Source organism: Danio aesculapii, chromosome 3 (genome assembly GCF_903798145.1).
Source record: "Danio aesculapii chromosome 3, fDanAes4.1, whole genome shotgun sequence".
In the NCBI taxonomy this organism is placed as follows: domain Eukaryota; kingdom Metazoa; phylum Chordata; class Actinopteri; order Cypriniformes; family Danionidae; genus Danio; species Danio aesculapii.
The window spans coordinates 52,297,864-52,311,911 of NC_079437.1; the positions used below are offsets into that span (position 1 = coordinate 52,297,864).

General features: G+C 35.8%; 1 protein-coding gene across 1 annotated transcript in view; it reads right to left on the reverse strand.

The window, feature by feature from the left end:
* mrtfbb (myocardin related transcription factor Bb) overlaps positions 1-14,048 on the reverse strand; it is a 92,002-nt gene that overhangs the window by 60,141 nt on the left and 17,813 nt on the right. Inside the window, exon 2 of the mRNA XM_056454224.1 lies at positions 9,074-9,139. The gene's annotated coding sequence lies outside the window, so the exon portion shown is untranslated. The remainder of the gene's footprint in view (positions 1-9,073; positions 9,140-14,048) is intronic.

Here is a 14,048-nt window from a genome sequence, read left to right on the forward strand (position 1 = left end):
TTTGTGTATTTTTGAATCTTGTTTTGAATTTACTAATTAAATTTGTGTATTTACCAACCCTGTTTTGAATTTACAAATTGGATTTGTGTATTTATAAATCGTATTTTGAATTCATGAATTGGATTTTTGTTTTTTTTAATCGTGTTTTGAATTTATGGATTGGATTTGTGTATTTATGAGTCATGTTTTGAATTTACGAATTAGATTTATGTATTTATGAATAGTGTTTTGAATTTATGAATTGGATTTGTGTATTTATAAATCGTGCTATGAATTTATGAATTGGATTTGTGTATTTTTAAATAGTATTTTGAAGTACAAACTGGATTTGTGCATTTTTGAATCGTGTTTTGGAATTACGAATTGGATTTCTGTATTTCCGAATCGTGTTTTTTATTAACGACTTGGATTTGTGCATTTACAAATCGTGTTTTGAATTTGCTAATTGGATTTGTGTATTTTTTAATCCTGTTTTGAATTTACAAATTGGATTTGTGCATTTATAAATCGTGCTTTGAATTTGCTAATTGTATTTTTGTATTTTTGAATCGTGTTTTGAATTTACAAATTGGATTTGTACATTTATGAATCATGTTTTAAAGTTCGAATTGGATTTGTGCAGTTTTGATTTGTGTTTTGAATTTACGAATTGCATTTCTGTATTTACGATTCTTGTTTTGGATTTATAAATTGGATTTGAGTATTTTTGAATTATGTTTTGAATTTACAAATAGGATTTATGTGTTTATGAATCGTGCTTTGAAAGTAGAATTTGGATATGTGTATTTTTGAATCCTGTTTTGAAGTACGAATTGGAATTGTGCAGTTTTGAATCGTGTTTTAAATTTACTAATTGGATTTGTGTAATTTTGAATCGTGTTTTGGGAACTTGCGAATTTGATTTTGTAAATGTGAATTGTGTTGTGGATATATGAACTTTATTTTGCAAATATATTATTTTTGAGACTAATCTGACTCCACAAAATCTGCCATCAGTTACTCACTGTCATGTTGTTCCAAACGCATAATTTGCTGATCTTTGGAACACAACTTGAGATATTGTGACAAAATCTGAGATTTTTTTAAGTAAAGCTAAACATCTAAAAAAGCGATGCTATAAAAAAATCCAATAAAATAAAATACCTTGTTTCACTATAATAGGAAGATTGAGGAATGTAAAATACCTCAGTAGTTTAATATAATTACTGTATTTAAGCAATATTTTGAGGAATGTGGACTTTACTCAGAATGTGAAGTTTCTTAAGAATGTGAACTTAAGAATGTATATTTTTGGGGGGCAAAATCACTTTTCCACTTAATTTTATAGAGACAAAAGGTATATTTTTACATTTTATCTTCTTCTATTTTGTTTTAAGGACATTAAATATGAAGTTGGTTCTCAAGCATCTAGCATGTATAACTGAACTTCTGTTTATATTTGCTAATCAGAGTTTAAAAGTCTTAATCCACTTGATTTATCCTCTTTAAACGAGTTTTAGGTGAACATACTTTAAAGGTTCAATAGAATGAAACTATAAGTTTAGTACAAGTGAAACTCCAAGTAATATGCTTTTTTTTTGTAGCAAAAGAATATAGCTAGGCATAGTTAAATAATAAGAGTTCAGTACATGGAAATGACATACAATGAGCCTCAAGCACCATTGTTTCCTCATGCTCATGTAAATCCTGTGAGATTATAAACTTAAAAAACAGGCCATTTGGAACAAAACATTGACTCTGATGATCCACACAAGATCATTGATGCAGCTTAATTGGCCACTACATTTAGTAGTGGGATTACAACAAAGATTTTTTCAACTGATTTATTATAGTTTATTGAAGCTTGTATTAAACTATGTATGTGGGACTCTTACTTTGAAAATGGGAAAGGTTTTAAGGATAAGTAAAAATGTGTTTTAGTGCACAAAAGGTCTGTTTAAATGTTTCTTATCTTAGTTCAATGTAAAATTTGATAAGTATGTTTGTAATGAGGCCACAAACACATGTATAAGTATTTAAGCAAATGCACATTTATGCATCGTGTCATATCACTCAGCTCTTGGGGTTTGAAAGTACATCAATAAACTTTATAAAACTCTTCAGTTTATGCAGAGGTTATTATTAATTCCTGCCTGTTTTCAGATATGTGAAACCCACAAAATACAAAACCAAATACATCTCTGTCAGTCCCTTTTGTCAAGTATAATTATAATCTAGCTCATTCATATTCACGACTGTCCCAAACATAGGCAAAACCACATATTCATTCTAGGGGTAATTGTTTTCTGGTTTTAATTGAGCATATAAAACCATTTCTGGAGATTTTTTTCAACCTACCTAAGCCAAACACTTATATAGATATCAGAAAACATTTTGGATCAATGCACTGTATGGCACCGTTAAATAAATACATAAAAATCCCTCCGATTTTACTAAAATACCTTCATTTGTCTTCCAAAGATATATAAGTTTGGAACAACATAAGAAAAAATAAGAAAATTGTGACAAAATGTTTCTTTTGGGATGAACAAACCCTTTATGAAATGCTCTTACTGTGATTCACAGAGCTTCATTGACTGAAATCTGACTAGTCAACCCCCACTAACCTATTATCCTAAAATGGTCCTTCCAGTTAACCTATAAAATACCTCTTAAATTCTTATGGCTGATGTTTAAAAGTGCACGTTCTATATGTCATGTTATGGCTCCAAAACAAGAGAAAGTATACGGGAGTATATCCAGGCAGCATATCTGGTCCAGCTGTTTAATGTGTTATTCTGACATATGCTGTATGTCTTGGTACACAGAAAGGCCACATGGGACAAAGACGTCAGTAATATCTGCCTCATCTAATTTTGCAATGCACCGCACTGGAAAATATATGCTACCACATTTCACAGTTCAGACTTGGGGATTTATAAAGCAAACATTTGAAATGAGTGTAAAGGGCTCCATAAAGTACAAGACAGATGGAATTTAAAACAGGTCATGTTGCAAATTTATGAGCAACATATCAGGAATATCCATGTATGCAGTTATGCAAAGAGAGATAAAGAACAGTGAGGCATACTAGTTATTCCATCAAGGTAAATCAAATTAAGATTACATTCACACTGCAAAACATTAGTATTAATTATAAATTAATATTATACTATAAATTTATATAAATTAAAGAGGCTGTGAAGAGTCAGTGGTTGAAGTATTTTTTTGCAAAAATACCTCAGCATTTTAGCCCCAGCCTTGTGCTGTGTTCCCGTCATTTTTCTGACAAGTGCTTCTGCAATCTACATGCTTACAATGAGACATTCGTCGGCCGTTTGTTAAAGGAAGGGCCAGTAAAGGCTATTGATGTATGGGACTTTGTCAGAGCTTGACAGGAACTTTACAGTACACGGTTCATGGATCAGTTTCTTCCTCCATTTCACAAATGTAAGTAATTAAACTGGTTGGCTCCTTGTTCCCCTTCGAGAGGGGAACTTCAATACTATGTGGAAAATCCCCAGGGCGCCGTTAAGTCCAGTAAACGGACCACGAAGCATCCCTAAGACGGGCCATCTGAAGGAGAGGGATGGAGTTGGACTCGGTCACCATGAAGGCGCACCTCTTACAAGAGTGCGCCGGGCTAATGCTGTCTGAGGGAGTTCGACAGGAAAAAGGTGGTACCCCTGAAACTTTTTCGGAGGCTCCTGGGGATATAAGCTCCCCCCGCATGTCTCAGCTCGCTCGTCGTCTGCTCCTCTGGAGTCTTACGTGGCTGAAATCGAAGCACCCCGTTTATACTCCAGGCGAGCTCAACCATGCAGCCGATGCGCTCTCACAGCAGCTTCTAACCCCTGGGAGAATGAAGACTATGGGCGCGCTTCGGAGAAGCCCAGGTCAACCTGTTTGCTTCCTCCACACTGCCAGTCTGGGACGCTATGCTTTCCAGCTCGCAGGATCGGCGTACTTCACCAGTGGCTCATAGAGCGCGAGAGAACGGTCTCCATTCTCTCCTACTCCCAGCCCCTCCTCGGAGAACGGGTGTGAGATGAGAGTGAATCTCTCACCTCTCACGCTCTCCTGTGGGACAGCAGTGCTGCCCGATTCAGCCTACCCACTCCGCGCTGCCCCACCGCTGGTATGTCAGCGTTCGTGTGGATAAAGCCACTTGCGAGAGCTCTGCTTGCCTGGTTAACGCTGGCCAGCCCATCACAATGGCTCATCCGCAAGATCAGACTCGGCTATGCGATTCAGTTCGCAAAACGGCCGAGTTCACAGGCGTGTATTTCACCAGGGTTAGCCCTGTGTCCGCCCCTGTCTTGCGAGAGGAGATTGTCCTCCTAGCAAAGGATGCAATCGGGCCGGTTGCTCCAACCGAGATGGAGAGCGGGTTTTACAGCCCGTACTTCATCATATCCAAAAAGTTCGGTGGACCAAGGCCAATCCTAGATCTGCATGTTTTTAACTGTTGCCTTCAAAAGCTGCGGTTCTGAATGCTTACGCTGAAGTGCATCATCCGATGCGTTCGTCCTCAGGATTGGATTGCAGCAATAGACCTGAAGGACGCGTACTTTCATGTCTCCATTCTTCCACGCCACCAACTGTTTCTGCGGTTTGCGTTCGAAGTTCAAGCATGGCAGTACAAAGTCCTCTCCTTTGGGCTCTTTCTTTCTCCGCGGGTTTTCACCAAGCTCGCAGAGGGTGCCCTAGCACCCCTTCAGCTCGCAGGCATCAGCATACTGGCTGATTTTAGCCCACTCGCAGGATCAATTGATTATGCACAGAGCTAGGGTGCTTCAGCATCTCGACCTATTGGGGTTTCGGGTCAACCGAGAAAAGAGCAAGCACGCCCCCATGCAGAGCATCTCTTTTCTCGGGTTGGAGCTAGACTCGGTCACCATGAAGGCGCACCTCTCACGAGAGCGCGCTGGGCTAATGCTGAACTGTCTGAGGGAGTTCAACAAGAAAAAGGTGGTACCCCTGAAACTTTTTTAGAGGCTCCTGGGGCATATGGCATCCGCAGCTGCGGCCACACCGCTCGGATTGCTCCATATGAGACCACTTCAGCATTGGCTTCACGATCGAGTCCCCAGACGTGCATGGCATGCGGGCACACATCAAGTGACTGTCACTGCGCTGTGTTGCTGCGCCCTCGCCCCCTGAAGGTACCCCTCGTTCCTACGGGTGGGAGTGCCCCTAGGACAGGCGTCCAGGCATGTCGTCGTCTTGACGGATGGGTCGGTATAGTTTCTGACGATATGATAACTTTGGATAACAATATCATGGTTTGACGGTATTGTGATTACTGCTTTAAAATAAATTATTTTTAAATGTCTTGGTAAAAAAACTAAAACTTTTTTCCCCTTTGAACACAATATATTTTATTTTCAGAAACATTTATAATATTTTGTAACAATACAAATGTCTGTCTTCATTTGTTTCAAAAACAGATTTTTTTTTACAACATATAAAAAAGATTAAAAACCCCTTACACATACCTTTGTAAAGATATAACACAAAATTTCAGCGGTTTTAAAGACAACTTTTCCAAACAGTGGTAAAGCTTGAAACTGGTTATCATCCCATGCCTAAAATTCACTGCTGAAAGTCCAAACTTTGAAGAGCAAATACATCAATGCGCAGCTCTTTCACTGAATTGACATACTTTGATAACTAAATTAAGTTGATAAGATTAATATATTTTGAAGGGGTTAATGTTCAATAAAAAGCATAAACTAAAAATTCAGATTTAATAACATTCATTCATTCACTTTCCTTCGGCTTAGTCTCTATTTCAGAGGTCGCCCCAGCGGAATGAATTGCCAACTATTCAGGCGTATGTTTTACGCAGCAGATGCCCCTCCAGCCACAACCCTGTATTGGGAAACACCCATACACACTCATACACTACGGACAAATTAGTTTTATTCAATTCACATAAACCACATGTCTTTGGACAGTGGGGAAAACCAGAGCACTTGGAGACAGTGCTAACCACTGTGCCACCGTGCCCCTATTTAACAACAAATAACAGATTTTTATATTTCATCAGTGTGGACACAAATATATTTATCATCATATTAATAGATATCGTGCTTGTTGTGAATGGCTCTGAAGTGTTCTTTAACAAAAGGCATGATCGTTTGAAAATGCTACATTTTGTAAGTCTCTAAAATGAAAGTCAAATGTATCCTGTATGACATCTGCACTCAAACTACATTAGCTTCTCCTTCCAGACTGTGAAAACTCAAAGGCAGCGTAAGAGCAGACACACGGACTGATGGGATGTGCAGCTACAGGTTTCCAGGCTATGAAAATGCTTCTGTCAAAGACAAATCCTGCTCTTGGCATCTTCATCCCTCAATGCCAAACTGAAGACAAAGTGGAGTTTGGCAAAACCACATCAGCATCTGCTTATATTCTAGCCCGACTGAGTCTGTCTGGAGAGCTTCACACGGAGCTTTTTTCTAACACTGTAGAAGGGTGGAGAGTGTTTGTGTGGACAAATTAAAAGATTTTAAACACCAACCGTATGAGAGTGCACTCATGCGATCTGTTGTGTGAGAAACTCAAATTATCCTCCTGAGATGCTCAAAAACAGATTTGTGACCCTGGACTGCTTTTAATCTGACTGGGTAAATTCTCCAAATGCAAAAGCCAATGGTCAGATTTTGATAGAAGATTAATAAAACAAATATTTCAGTAAATTAACTTGCACAGATCAATTGTTCACCTTTATTTAATTCTAAAAATTTATTAATCAGGTTTCACATGTACTTTAAGTTATTTGTGACCTTACCCTGATACAGAAAAACTGGTAAACAAGTTTATGCAACCATGTGCTTTGTTGTCATATTAATCATGTCCCAGAATGCACCCAGAACCTTCTCATGCTGGTGCTCTTCTGCCTGAAGGTTTTGATGGTGGTAAAGCAGGCACGGGTACATGCTTTTGTTCTGAAGTCTTGCATTTCACAACCGCCAGAGAGTGTTTATGGGTTGACATTAACTTGGCACAAGTTCTCAAAACATCCTCCACCCACTGTACGGTTATCTAGAGAAGTCTAGTTTCTATAATAATAGTCATAAATAAAAAAGCTATGACCTATGACGTTAATGCAGTTTTGAAGTGATGTGGAGCACTTCATTTGTAAAGGGTATTAAAGATAACTTTAGAGTATTAAGATTGGGCAAATATATGTATATCAGATATAAATCTGACATTGCGATATTTTGTTTTGCTGCGATATATATTGCGATATGAATATAGTTTCACCTGATGGTTTGAATAGCTCTATTTGGAAAGATTTCAGTCATTTAGATCGATAAGGATGACCAAGTCATTTTCTATGCAGTGCATCTGCCTAAAATATACTAAATTGCAAGCATATTTAAATACAATAAAGCGAAAATTTTGGGAAGTTTAATTTAAGTAAAGTCATTACACAACATGACTGTTTCAAATAAGTTTTTTTTTAACACTCTATTCATCAAAGGATTCTGAAAAAAATTGCATCCCACTTTCCACAAAAAATGTAAACCATTTTCAGTGTGATAAATGTGTGTTTTTTGTTGTATATTTTACAGATTTTAAAGTATTTTAATGAAGTATGTCAGCATTTACACCAAAATATTATTAGTCACACTTCTAAGTTTTCGGCTTAATTCCGGCATATTCCGGCATATGTTTTACGCAGCGGATGCCCCTCCAGCCACAACCCAGTATTGGGAGCATACACAATCATACACTACGGACAAATTAGTTTTATTCAATTCACATAAACCACATGTCTTTGGACAGTGGGGAAAACCGGAGCACTTGGAGACAGTGCTAACCACTGTGCCACCGTGCCCCTGATTTAACAACAAATAACAGATTTTTATATTTCATCAGTGTGGACACAAATATATTTATCATCATATTAATAGATATCGTGCTTGTTGTGAATGGCTCTGAAGTGTTATTTAACAAAAGGCATGATCGTTTGAAAATGCTACATTTTGTAAGTCTCTAAAATGAAAGTCAAATATATCTTGTGTGACATCTGCACTCAAACTACATTAGCTTCTCCTTCCAATGACCAAGTCATTTTCTATGCAGTGCATCTGCCTAAAATATACTAAATTGCAAGCATATTTAAATACAATAAAGCGAAAATTCTGGGGAGTTTAACAGTATTAAAAGACAAAAATCAAACCTAAAATAACATGGTCACCATCATTGTATAAATAATTTATTTTTAAATAATATTTAATATCTTTTTTTCATCTTTAATAAACATTGATAGATAATAAATATCAATACTCAATTGATATATTGTTCAGCCCTAATATATATAAACATATACATATATTAGGGGTGTCCAAAGGGGGAAGTTTTTTCTATAAAAATGTCTTTGTAAAACAAATTTTAAAAAGATATAACAAAAATGTAAATAAAATAAGAATTTAAACAAAACAAGAAATAATATTATATTTGTTTAATAAATAAATGAATTAATCAATTAATAAATAACTTGTTGTATGTAAAATGATAAATACATAGATGAAATAAATACATTGATAATAAGCCAAATCAAATGACATTAGAATTTAAACAAATGGATATTACTAAAAACAGACAAACATAAACATAACAACAATAAAATGAGCAAAAATAAATATTATTGTTTAAGTATGTTTAAAAATATTGACTAAACAGGTAAAGAAATATTAAAGAGAAATTACTCAAATAAATTATTGTTAATAATGATTATTTAAAACTGATAAAAAATAAAACAAATTAATAAAAAATAAGATAAACAAAATAAATAACAATAAACATTTTAATGGTCATTACCATAATTTTTTTCTTAATATGATGGTATGCTTAATAAATCAATCAATCAATCAATCAATCAATCAATCAATCAATCAATCAATCAATCAATCAATCAATCAATCAATCAATCAATCAATCAATCAACACATCCCAAAGGTAAAGTTGGCAAAATCTATCACTAATATTTTAAAGCTATACCCCCAGCCTTGATAAAAATAACACCTCTGCAACAATAACTCCATCCTAAATAAAGTCCCAAGAATATGAGCTTTACCTGTGAAAGCAGAAGCAGACTCTGTTTCTCAGCTCTCCAGATAAAGATCACTAGGTCATGATGCCACTGAAACATAAATACATATTCTTACATTAGACAAAGCAGAACAACATCAACAACAACAACAGTTTCAATCAACCTAACAGCTAGTAGTTCTCCATTGGTGAAAGCAGATCCGCTGTACCTCATTCTAAAGTGAAAACACATGTAAAGAAGACGAGGGCAAAGCAAGAGAAGGCTGGTTCGCATCTAATCAACACAGTTGCTTTGGAAACACTAATCTAGTTGTGCGCTGATTAATGGCGGAACAATAGGATGGCAGATATTTATGGATGTGGGGCACTCCAGAGAAGAGGCCATCAAGAGATATGGAAAACAAGCTTATGAGAGCCTCAAACACAGCCTCATCAAAAAACAACCACAATAATTTTTATTACAGCACAACAAACATTCAGCCTGGCGAAGCTATATTGCATATCTGTAATTTCGTTATGGGATAAAGATGAAAAGGGGTACAAGCAGACATGTGGAAATATTCAATAATGCAGTATGTCGTGATAATGAACATCCAGGATATTGTTTTCATGGACACTTCAAAATGCTGTGAATATTTATGGATTATTTAAACATTTAAAGTGGCTTTTATGAATATTCAGATTGTGGTATTGGTGGTTTTTATCACAGCACCAAAAGCTTGAAGACTTTGGCTATTCTATGGTGGCCAAGAGAGCTTAAACGTAATGTAAATTAAAGGAACACCACCTTTTTTTGTGAAAAAGGCTCATTTTACAAGAGCAGAGTTTCGAACCTTTTTTTCTCGTCATTTTTACTACACGATGTATCAAGAGATGTTTTTTTAAAAATATTTTATTTTGAATGAAATGCTAATGGTCCAATTCGATTCAATGAATTATGCTAAGCTAAGCTAATAATGACCCATTAGAAAAAGAAATTGAATTGTTTCAAAAATTGTTCAAGTCAACTTGACTCTAGGAGACTTGCAAAATGAAAAGGTGGAGTGTTCCTTTAAGAAAACAAATTCATTCATTTTCCTTCAGTCTCTATTTCAGAGATCACCACAGCAGAATGAACCACCAACTATTCCACCATATGTTTAATGCAGCAGATGTCCTTCCAGTCACAACCCACTACTGGGACATAAAAAAAACACATAATTGAAATAGGCTAACAAATTGGCAAAACAGATTGGGAAATTTATTAAGGCCAAAACTTCACACATGACTATACCATCCTGATATATCATATATCAGAATGTTGAAATGAACAAAAAATCTCACCTCTAAGATCTCTGTCTGATAGCACAAACAAAAAAAGTTTGTATTTACATAATATACAAAACTATACAAAACTAATGCAAAAAGTGTACTGAGTATTATGAATACACACATGCTTGAGTATTTTTCAGAAAATGTTCATTATGTGTAGATTAATTATGAATTGAAATATGTAAATATTTGTATTTTGTATACCTTTGAATGTTACAAATAACAATATTTTATTTGAAATGTGGAAGAAATGTAATGAGATGTTTATATACAATAAAATCTATGAAATCCAGAGATTTCAAACACTCTTAATTTACTCTACAGCTGTAGATATGCTGATTATTTTTATACATCCTCAAAAATAAATGTACAAAACCTGTCACTGGAGTTGTACCTTTTCAACAAGTCCAATTTTGTACATAAAAGGTAAATATTTGTACCTTAAAAGCTACACATTAATATGTAAAAACCTTCAGTGACAGGTTTTGAGAATATGTTATTTCAGATATATTTAAAATTACATTATATTATATGCATTTTACTAAAAATAAAATCTTGGCCATAAGCATCATAACAGTTGTAAAACAATATAACAATAACAGTGAGCTGAAATTAATAAGTGCAATTAAATATTTAAAACAGACAGACACAGATAAACTTAGGAGTGTGACTAATAATAATTTGGTGTAAATGCTGACACACTACATTAAAATACATTAAAATCTGTAAAATATACAAAAAAACACACATTTAGCACACTGAAAATGGTTTACATTTTTGTGAAAAGTGGGATGCAATTTTTTTCAGAATTCTTTGATGAATAGAGTGTTAAAAAAAAACTTATTTGAAACAGTCATGTTGTGTAATGACTTTACTTAAATTTGATCAATTGGAAGTTTCATTGATAAAAAAACCGTATTACTTACTGACCCCAAATGTGTGTACAAAGACTATTGTGATATACTGTACATATACAGTACAGAATTAGAATTCTGTCAGAATTATTAGCCTGCCTTTGAATTTTTTTTTCTTTTTTTAATATTTCCCAAATGATGATTAACAGACCAAGGAAATTTTCACAGTATGTCTGATAATATGTTTTCTTCTGGAGAAAGTCTTATTTGTTTCATTTTGGCTAGAATAAAAGCAGTTTTAAATTTTTTTAAAAACCATTTTAGGGTCAACATTATTAGCCCCTTTAAGCTATATTTTGTTTTTGATAGTCTACAGAACAAACCATCGTTATACAATAACTTGCCTAATTACCCTAACCTGCCTAGTTAACCTTATTAACCTAGTTAAGCCTTTAAATGTCACTTTAAGCTGTATAGAAGTGTCTTGAAAAATATCTAGTCAAATATTATTTACTGTCATCATGGCAAAGATAAAATAAATCAGTTATTAGAAATGAGTTATTAAAACTATTATGTTTAGAAATGTGTTGAAAAAATCTTCTCTCCGTTAAACAGAAATTGGGAAAAAAATAAACAGGGGGACGAATAATTCAAGGGGGCTAATAATTCTGACTTCAACTGTATATTTAAATGTATATTATTGTCCCATCATGACTTCATCTTCATGTCTGATCTCAGCAAGAGAGATCCCAGTCATCCAAAACTAAACTAGTGATTCCTCAGAACAATAGACCCTCAAACTATACACGCCAGCTTAATCTACCGCATCTTTTGCTTTTGAATTCAATGACAAATGAACGGCTTTAATCCCAAATACGAAGACTTGAGGACTTCACGCTTGTTGAGTTCACAGTCACTTTCTATGGAAAGCAGATTAAGTGACTCAGTGAGCACTGTGATCTTGTTATCTCCTGCATATTAAAAACAACAAGCTGATGAATGTCTTAACTCTTCCAGGCGTACGAGTCCCGGTGGCTTCGCTAAGCCTCGGCTGGCTTTTTCTCGCACGCTCAGATTCCCTGCCTTCAATCTCACTGAGCTGAGTTTAAAGACGTTGGGCCGTTTTCTCACTAGAGATCAGCATTAAGCCCCTCTCTCTGACACTGACACAGAATTCATCTTAGTCCAGCGCAATTTCCAAACCTCAAACAGAATTACGTTCTCTTTTTTTGAAGAGGCCAACTGAGGACACTGTACTGCAGTCGGTCAGTGAACTGGTTGCATTGGGATTTTCTTTCTTACTCCACCTAGAAAAGGAAGTGAGGATGTGCATGACTGAGAATTGAGGGTAAACAACTGCTCTCTCCCTATGGAGGGAGATCGAGGCACAAGGAATTAAAAAAACCAACCCAGACTCAATGGAAATGAGTGCCTCAGCCTACATTTTTGTAAAATGTAAAATACATTGCTCTGGGTAGGTTTTCTTGCACGTTTCAGATGACAAATCCACTAGAGGGCACTGTCTTCATTTTTGCAAATCTGAACTACATTACTCAAGAGATATTTTGTAGTACAATTTTGAATTCACACCCTTCCTGTACACATCCAAGAGAAGGAAGAGACAGCCTAGACAAGTGAACCACTGATCTAAATTGTTCGCTAAAACCAAACCAATATTGTTTCAAAAGCAGATGTAAGAGAAAAGTGAACAGCAACAATATCATTTTGCCATGCTTGCTGTTATCTCTTTTGTGGAACTGCACGTCACCAGACTCCGAGCACACTGACCACTCCAGAAAAGTAGGGAGAGCTAATTTTTCAATTACAAATCATAGACTTTAATCATGTGTCCCTGTAAATATCATTAGTGTGAAAAGGAACTAAAGTTGTCATCATACAGGCCCGCAGCTTTTATTCTAACTAGAAACTGCTGTCAAAGGTATGTTGAAGCACGTTTTTGTGGTTTCACAAACATCTAGGCTGAATGAAGTATTTCCAATGAGCCTGTGTTGCCAATAACATGGGTTTGATTTCAAGGAAATGCTAGCACTGAAAAAAAAAAGTTAAGGTGAAACACAATTTAAAGGATTTGATATATTCACCGTCAACTTCTCTTAAGTCATTTGCTTGGGAGTAAAAAGAGGTTTGAAATATTTTTCCGGTGACATACTCTTAGTAAGCTACGTGTCATTTTTCATGCGCCTGAAAGTGAGGTTAAGGTCAAATAGGTAAATATGTGCAGCACACTTTCAATCATTCACTTTCTTTTCGGTTTAGTCCTTTTATTAATGCGAGGTCGCCACAGCGGAATGAACCACCAACTTTTCCAGCATATGTTTTATGCAGCGTATGTCCTTCCAGCTGCAACCCATCACTGGGAAACATCTACACACACCCATTCACACACATACACTATTTTACAATTACAATTTAGCTTACCCAATTTACCTATACCACGTTTTTGGATTTGTGGGGGAGCACCTGGAGAAAACCCACCCCAACACAGGGAAAACATGCAAACTCCACACAGAAACGCCAACTGACCCAGCTGAGGCTCGAACCAGCGACCTTCTTGCTGTGAGGCGATTGTGCTACCCACTGCACCACCGTGCTGCCCATTTAAGATAATTAGTCTACCGAAATGTGTATATTCTATACAAAATATGAAGCTGATCGGTCAGATCTTGTCACTTGACTCGCGATGTGCTCGTGGCATTCATTCAACTGGGTGCATCTGAAAGGTGCAAATGTGTCACGCCACTTGGAAGAAACGAACTTGCGCAAACTTTAAAAACGACATGATATGCGAACAGCCCCTAAAAGGCCACCGTTATT